Source organism: Chelonoidis abingdonii, chromosome 22 (assembly GCF_003597395.2).
Source record: "Chelonoidis abingdonii isolate Lonesome George chromosome 22, CheloAbing_2.0, whole genome shotgun sequence".
Lineage (NCBI taxonomy): Eukaryota > Metazoa > Chordata > Testudines > Testudinidae > Chelonoidis > Chelonoidis abingdonii.
In genome coordinates, this window is record NC_133790.1 from 32,083,022 (window position 1) to 32,091,915 (window position 8,894).

Below are 8,894 nucleotides of genomic sequence, written 5' to 3' on the forward strand. Positions count from 1 at the left end.
AATCAGTGCTGACTAGTGGGAAAGGAGCATGGTGCTGACATGGGATGATAAAGTCCACTTCCCTAGAGATCTGCCCGGAGCTCACCCCAGAGCTGCAGTGGCATCACTTGTCACAGGGGAACTGCCCCTTTAAGTGATGCAGCTCCGCTGGTGAGGAGTGAGGTGCACCCAGGGTGGGCCTCATGAGGGCAGGGCAACAAGTGAGTTAGAGGATAAGCAGTAGTACAGAGGGAATAAAAGAGTTCCACCATGCCATGTATTGGACACCTTCCAACCATTGCTACACACAAGGCTCCCCTGCAAGTGCATACATCTTCAGGGTCCTCAGGCCCAGCCTTCCAAAACTCATGAGTCAGGCCCCAAAATAACCATGAAGTTGGCTTAAAAGTCATGAGCACTTTAAAAATAATCATTGTTGAGCTCTTTTTACTGACCTTCTAGGACTGTTCAAGCCATAGATGAACACGATATGTTGGGGAAGAGTCAACACGGCCTTTGTAAAGGGACCTCATGCCTCACAAATATTTTAGAATTCTTTTAGGAGGTCAGCAAACATGTGGACAGGGTTGATCCAGTGATATAGTGTACTTTGACTTTCAGACAGCCTTTGACAAGGTCCCTCACCTAAGGCTCTCAAGCAAAATAAAATGTCATGGAATAAGAGGGAAGGGTCCCTCATGGTTCAGTGACTGGTTAAAAGACAGGAAACAAAGGGTAGGAATAAAGGTCAATTTTCACAGTGTAGAGAGGTAAATAGTGGTGTCTCCCAAGGGTCTGTACTGGCACCAGCGCTGTTCAACATATTCATAAGTAATCTGGAAAAAGGGGTAAACACAGAGTGGCAAAATTTGCTGACAATATAAAATTACTAAAAATAGTTAAGTCCAAAGCAGACTGCGAAACGTCACAAAGGGACCTCAAAATGGCAGATGAAATTCAATTTTGATAAATGCAAAGTGATGTACATTGGAAAACATAATCCCAACTATACATATAAAATGCTGGGGTCTAAATTAGCTGTTAACACGGAAGAAGATATTTTACAGTCATTGTGCATCGTTTTCTGAAAACATCCACTCAATGTGCAGTGACAGTCCAAAAAGCTAACAGAATGTTAGGAGACATTAGAAAATACGAGGAGAGATTAAAAAGACTGAGACTGTTCAGCTTGGAAAAGAGAGAGACAACTAAGAGGGGATATGATAGAGGTCTTGGAAATCATGACTGGTGTGGAGAACATGAATAGGGAAGTTTATTTACCCCTTCACATAACACAAGAACCAGGGGTTACCCAATGAAATTAATAGACACCAGGTTTAAAATAAAAGGAAGTACTTCTTCCCACAACGCACAGTCAACCTGTGAAACTCATTGCAAGGGGATGTTGTGAAGGCCAAAAGTATAACTGGGTTCAAAAATAGAATTAAATACATTCCCGGAGATCAGGTACATCAGTGGCTATCAGCCAAGATGGCCAGGTCTTTAATGAGGCTAATGAGGAGCTTAGGGATAATGGAAGGATGACAAATGGGAATGAGGATATGGAGGTAGCTATTACCACATCCGAGGTAGAAGCCAAACTCGAACAGCTTAATGGGACTCAATCGGGGGGCCCAGATAATCTTCATCCAAGAATATTAAAGGACCTGGCACATGAAATTGCAAGCCCATTAGCAAGATTTTTTAATGAATCAGTAAACTCAGGGGTTGTACCGTATGACTGGAGAATTTCTAACATAACTGCTATTTTTAAGAAAGGAAAAAAAAGTGACCCAGGTAACTACTGGCCTGTTAGTTTGATATCTGTAGTATGCAAAGTAGTGAAAAAAATTTTGAAGGAGAAAGTGGTTAAGGACTTTGAGATTAATGGTAATTGGGACAAAATACAACATGGTTTTACAAAAGGTAGATCATGCCAAACCAACCTGATCTCCTTCTATGAGAAAGTAAAAGAATTTTTAGACAAAGGAAACGCAGTGGATCTCGATTTCAGTAAGGCATTTGATCTGGTTCCACATGGGGAATTATTAGTTAAGTTGGAAAAGATGGAGATCAATATGAAAACTGAAAGGTGGATAAGGAACTGGTTAAAGGGGAGACTACAACGGGTCGTACTGAAAGGTGAACTGTCAGGCTGGAAGGAGGTTACTAGTGGAGTTCCTCAGGGAACAGTTTTGGGACCAATCTTTTTATTACTGACCTTGGCACAAAAAGCGGGAATGTGCTAATAAAGTTTGCAGATGACACAAAGCTGGGAGGTATGGCTAACACAGAGACGGACCAGGATATCATACAGGAAGATCTGGAAGACCTTGTAAACTGGAGTAATAGTAACAGGATGAAATTTAATAGTGAAAAGTGCAAGGTCATGCATTTAGAGATTAATAACAAGAATTATTGTTATAAGCGGGGGAAGCATCAGCTGGAAGTAATGGAGGAGGAGAAGGACCTTGGAGTATTGGTTGATCACAGGATGACTATGAGCTGCCAATGTGATATGGCCATTGAAAAAGCTAATGCGGTTTTAGGATGCATCAGGCGAGGTATTTCCAGCAAAGATAAGGAGCTGTTAGTACCGTTATACAAGGCACTGGTGAGACCTCATCTGGAATACTGTGTGCAGTTCTGGTCTCAATATGTCTAAGAAGTGAATTTCAAGACGTGGAACAGGTATAGAGAAGGAGGATGGTAGAACCTGTCTTATTGAAAGTAGTCAGATGGTAGCCATGGTGGTCTGGATCTGTAAAAGCAGCAAAGGTCCTGTGGCACCTTAATGACTAACGCGTTTGGGAGGCATGAGCTTTTGTGGGGATACTGGTGGAGGGCAGCACCAGATGGCTACAAGTAATACTGAGGAACAGGTAGTAGTTAGCCCCAGACTAAACAAATTCCCTAAGTCACCATGGTAACAAGATGCGCAGTTGCTCAGCGTTATCATAGGGCACCTGGGGCCAATTAAGATCTTTCTAGAAGGCAAGTGGAGTAGCTACATGATTAGAACACCGCAGCCAACAAGGCAGTCTAGATCAGGGCAGCTGGGTTTAAAAAGGCGCTCACTCCAGTCAGGCGGGGAGGAGCCAGAGCGAAGGAGGAAGCGCTTCATGTGAGGAACTGGGAGCAAGAGGTGCAAGGAGTTGGACTGAGAGGGTGTGTACTGGAGGATTGAGGAATTATCAGACAATCAAGCATTATCAGACACCGAGGAAAGGTCCTGTGCGTGAGGAAAGAGGTCGTTTTGGAGGGGAGGCCAATGCCGGAAATAGCCCAGGGAGTTGTCAGTTGTCATGCAGCTGTTACAGGGAGCACTATAGACAGCTCTTGGATCCACAGGACCCTGGCGTGGAACCCGGAGGTAGTGAGGCGGGCCCGGGCCCCCCAAACCTCCCGAATCCTGATACAGACACAGGAGGGAGGTTGACCCAGACTGTAGGGTAGTCCACCAAGGGGAAGTACTAGTGGAGCAAATCGCCAATAAGCACGGACCGCGCAAGGTGGAAGGAGGAACTTTGCACAATACCACTTCGCTGATGCATATACATCACCCATGAGAAACTGAGTGCTCCAATTTAGTTCTAGTTAAGTCCTATAACGGTGCCACAGACTCGTGTACTGTGTTGATGAAAGGAGAGACTCAAAGAGTGGCTGTTAGCCTAACTAAAAGAAGGCTTTGAGGGGAGATATGATTGCCTCTCTATAAATATATCAGAGGGATAAAGTACCAGGGAGGGCAGAGGATTATTTAAGCTAAAACGGTCAATGTGGACACAAGAAACAACGGTATTTTAACTGACCATCCAGGAAGTATTAGACTTGACATTAGACAAAAGGTTCTAACCATCAGAGGAGTTGAAGTTCTGGAACACAGCCTTCCAAGGGGAGTAGTGCGGGCAAAAGACCATCATCTGGCCTTCAAGGACTAAGCTTGATAAGTTATGGGGGGATGGAATATGGGGAATAGCCTAATTTTGGCAATTATTTGTCTTTGACTGATTAGTGGTTTAAATATGCCAATGCCTGTGATGGGATGTTAGATGGGTGGGGTCATGAGTTATTACGAGATTGTTGTCCTGAGTGTCTGGCTGGGCTGGTCATTGCCCCACATGCGCAGGTTTTACTGATATTGCTATATTTGATCCGGATGGATTTATCCTCCAGCGGCAGATTGGCAACACCCCCCTGGGATTTGTTCGCTTCCTCCTCTGCAAGCAATGGGGCACGGGTCATTTGCTGGAAGATTCCTCTGCATCTTTGACGTCTTTAAACCATATTTGAGGACTTCAATGGCTCAGCCCCGGACACAGGTTTTGATATAGGAGTGGGTGGGTGAGATTCTGTAGCCTGCATTGTGCAGGAGGTCAGACTAGATGATCATAATGGTCCCTTCTGACCTTAAAGTCTATGATTCTATGAACCCCATGCTGTGGGTGTCCCTAAACCTCTCTCACATGTCAGAACTCAATGACAGGATTTGGATCACTTGATAAATTGGCCTGTTCTGTTCATTTCCCCTGGGGCACCTGGCATTGGCCACTGTCAGAAGACAGGATATTGGGCTAGATGGACCTTTGGTATGACCCAGTATGGCCATTCTTATATTAGGGGTCACCTCTTAAAACTTTTCTCTGCAACCAGGCAGGCTAGAACTTTCCTTCCAAGCTTTAATGAAAGCCGAGATTCTCCCATAATAATGTTCCCCCTTTTGACCCAAACAGATAGCCAAATATGTGGGGTCTTGCAGGTTGTTCCAGTTAGGAGGAGAAATTGAGAAGAAGAGTCAGGTTTTTCTTTTGAGATAATTTTGTTTCTTTGATAAGAATGTGCCAAGTCTTGTTCTCCTAACCACAGGAGAGAGAGTCCTTGCTCAGATGTCCATACCAGCACCCCAATCCAATGCGTCTCTCTAGGCTTCTCCCAAAGCCGCACACCAGGCTTCCAGGCAGTGGCTGTTTGGCTTTCTTTCTCCTTCTGTCTTTCTGTGTCTCTCCCCTTATGTTGTGTCTCTCTCCCACACACAGAGAAAAAACAGTTCCACCAATCCACTCCCTCACCACTGCATATGAAACCCCTGAGGCGACAAGATTCCCCTTCTGTTCTGGCTTTTCCATGTGCTAATGTTTCAGCCACTTCTTTACAATGGTTTCTTCACATTTCTGTAAGGCAAAGCCAACATTTACATCTGACCTGTAACTAGGGTAACCCAACCCGTAACAGCTATAGGGGATCATATATACGCTGCTGGGTGGGTGAACCAGGGTGGATGTGATTTAAGAAACTTGCAGTTGCAGGAGAAATGCTCACGTGTACAGTGCCTTACAATGCTCTCAGCGGCCGGGATCCTGGACTCCATCCAGAGAGAGAGTGAGTATGTGTCACACACAGGGAGAGAGAGATGGGTGGGGAGGAAGACAGGCAGAGCTAGCTAAATTGAAAGTAGTGCTTCCTTTCCCTATGCCCAATCTGTAAAACTTTAATAAGTCATGGAGGTGCCATATATCCCAATTCACCTAAACTGTTGTCGTGACAACAGCCACCCGACAGTGAAAAATAATCCACAGGGCAGGTGGAGGCCTTGGATTTTTTACGCCTTGGCTCTGGGAATATGAGCTGCTTGTACCAGACCTTTACAAAGAAGATGGGGGGGAAGAACAGCCTACCAGCATCTCTATAAATTATGCACGGGCTCTGCAAGCAAGCGGCGCGCGCCTGGGAAGACATTGTGCTTAAGAATTCACTCTGCAGAAACACATGCATAATGCGGCTGCCTCGGCCACGAGCACAATGGGGAGAGCTTTCGCACTGGGTTCTGACAACATCACAACAAGAAGCTTTCCTGTGCTCTACGCCCCCTCCCACCAACTCTGCATCAAACGGGTTTCCCAGAACTGCAGAGTCAAGCGCTGAGAGACCTGGTACAAGCCTCAGAGACTCATCAGAGAGTCCTGGTAGAAATCCTGCACCAAGCTGCAGGTAAATGGCTTGGCATTAACTTGCCCATTCATGACTTGCTGCATGACAGGAGATCTGTGATGAGTGCTGACTGCCTGGAATTCAGAGACCGCGTCCTTAGGGGTAAGGGCATGGCCTAGCAGCAGGGCTGGTGCAAGGATGTTTCGCACCCTCGGCGAAACTTCCGCCTTGCGCCCTCCCCTCTCTACGCACCCCCGCCCTGAGGCACCCCCTCCCCGCAGCAGCTCCCCCCCTCCACCCTGAGGTGCCCCCCTTGCGGCAGCTCCCCACCCTCTGCCCTGAGGCACCCCCCCCGCCCCAGCTCACCCCTGTGCCGAGCACGAGCACCCCAAGCACGCCATCACTGCTTCACTTCTCCCGCCTCCCAGGCTTGCGGCACCTAAGCTGACTGGCGCCGCAAGCCTGGGAGGTGGGAGAAGTGAAGCAGCCACGGTGCACTCAGGGAGGAGGTGGGGCAGGGGTGAGCTGGGGCGGGGAGTTCCCCTGCATGCCGCCCCTGCCCCCCCCTTACTTGCAACAGTCGGCCCTCCCTGTGCTCACCTGCCCCAGCTCCCTCCGCCTAAATGCCGGCAGCAACCGGGGCGGCCAAAGATCCGGCCGCCACGGTCACTGCCGAAGAACATGGTGCCCCCCAAATCCCAGCCCCCTAGGTCGCCTAAATGGTTGCACCGACCCTGCCTAGCAGCACACAAATCCTGCACTGGGCAAATCCCTTCCTCTCTCCATACTTCAGTTCCCCGTCTGTAAAATGGTGATAATGATACTTACCCAGCTCCTCAGGGGTGAGCGAGGAGTAATCTCTCAGTGCTACAGAGCGATCAGCGCTGGCAGTGCAGCAGGAATTGTGGTGGGGCTGTTCTCTGCCCTGTGTGATACAGGAGGTCAGACTAGATGATCACAGGGGTCCCTTCCGGCCTTGGAATCTCTGAACCTCGCTCCCTGCAGAACTTTGCTGGGGACTGTATTTATTCATCATCCTCTCTGTTTTCTCTAGCGTGTTTCACCCAAAGATCTCAAAGCACTTTGTTGACAGTCTAGTGCCTTCTTAGAGCCCCATTACCGTAGTGTCTGAGCACCTCTCAGTCTTTGCTGTATTTTCCCTCACGCACCCTTTGGGCAGTTGTGCAGAGCTATTAGGCCCATATTATGGACAGAGGCAAAGTCATTTGTGCAAGGTCACACAGGAAGCCTGTGGCAGAGCAGGACATGGAAGCTAAGGCTCGGTCTGCACTGGGGTGAGGGGGCGGGGCGACCTAAGATACGCAACTTCAGCTGCGCGAACAGTATAGCTGAAGTCAGCATATCTTAGGTCAATTTACCTGGCCGTGAGGACGGCGGCAAGTCGACCGCTGCTGCTCCCCCGTGGACTCCGCTTCCACCTCTTGCCACAGTGGAGTTCCGGAGACAACGGCAGAGCGATCGAGGATCAATCATTGCCTGCCAATCCAGCAGGTAGTGTAGACATGCCCTCAGTCTCCTAAATCCTAAGCTAGTGTCTAACCATTGGGCCACTCTGTGGAAGCATGGAGCCGAGATTGATCCAAGTGGACAGTCTCAGACAGAAACATGCTTGAGCACAAGCAAGAAAGATATAAACACTTTGAAATGGCAGCAGGAGGCCACATTTTAAAACACTCGAAAAACCGCTGAATATCCTGAGAGAAGAAAAGTTGATTTTTCTGCTTTGATTTCCATTTGTCTGGGGGATAAATTCCAGCTGGGCCCTCATTAGAGGTTACTGAGTCTGCACACTCAATTTGTTTGGGTTTTTTAACATTCTGCCCATCAGCTGGGCTGGCTCATTACTAATTCAGGGGCTGTTCTGTTCCAAAGGCCGCGGAATCTGAACTCTACCTGCAGCCACTCACAAGAAGCAGTGCAGCACTCGCACACCATGTGCACGCCCCTCCCTGGCTCTGTTATGCTTTGACATTGGAGCAGCAGGACTAGATGAATCAACCTAATCCTCCCAGGCCCATCTGCAGCATTTCCACTAGGGCTGTCGAGTGACCAAAAAAATTAAACACAATTAATTGTGTGATTAAAAAAATTATTTGCGATAAAACACGCAATTGATCACATTGTTAAACAATAATAGAATACCATTTATTTAAATATTTTTGGATGTTTTCTGCATTTTCAAATACATTGATTTCAGTTACAACACAGAATACAAAGTGTACAGTGCTCACTTTATATTTATTTCTATTACAAGTATTTGCACAGTAAAAAAACAAAAGAAATAGTATTTTTCAATTCACCTAATACAAGTATTGTAGTGCAATCTCTTTATCATGAAAGTTGAACTTATAAATGTAGAATTATGTACAAAAAAAACTGCGTTCAAAAATAAAACAATGTAGGCCACAGGACCGATCCCTGGGGTACTCCGTTTGATAGCAAGCTGCCAACTAGACATCAAGCTTGATATTGCCCATTGAGCCGGACAATCTAGCCAACTCTTATCCACCATTAGTCCATTCTCCAATCCATACCTTTTTAACTTGCTGCCGCAAGAATACTGTGGGAGACGGGATCGAAAGCTTTGCTAAATTCAAGATATATCACATCCACCGCTTTCCATATCCAAAGAGCCAGTTATCTCCTCACAGAAGGCAATCATGTTGGTCAGGCATGACTTGCCCTTGGTGAATCCATGCTGACTGTCCTGATCACCTTCCTCTCCTCCAAGTGCTTCCTAATGGATTCCTGAGGACCTGCTCATGATTTTGGTGAGGACTGAGGTGAGCTGTAGTTCCCCGGCTTCTTCTTCCCTTTCTAAAATATAGGCACTAGATTGCCTTTTCCAGTCGTCCGGGACTCCCCCGATCACCACAAATTTCAAAGATACTGGCCAATGCTCTGCAATCACATCAGCTAGTTCCCTCAGCACCTTTGGATTCTCTGTTGTAACTGAGATCAAATGT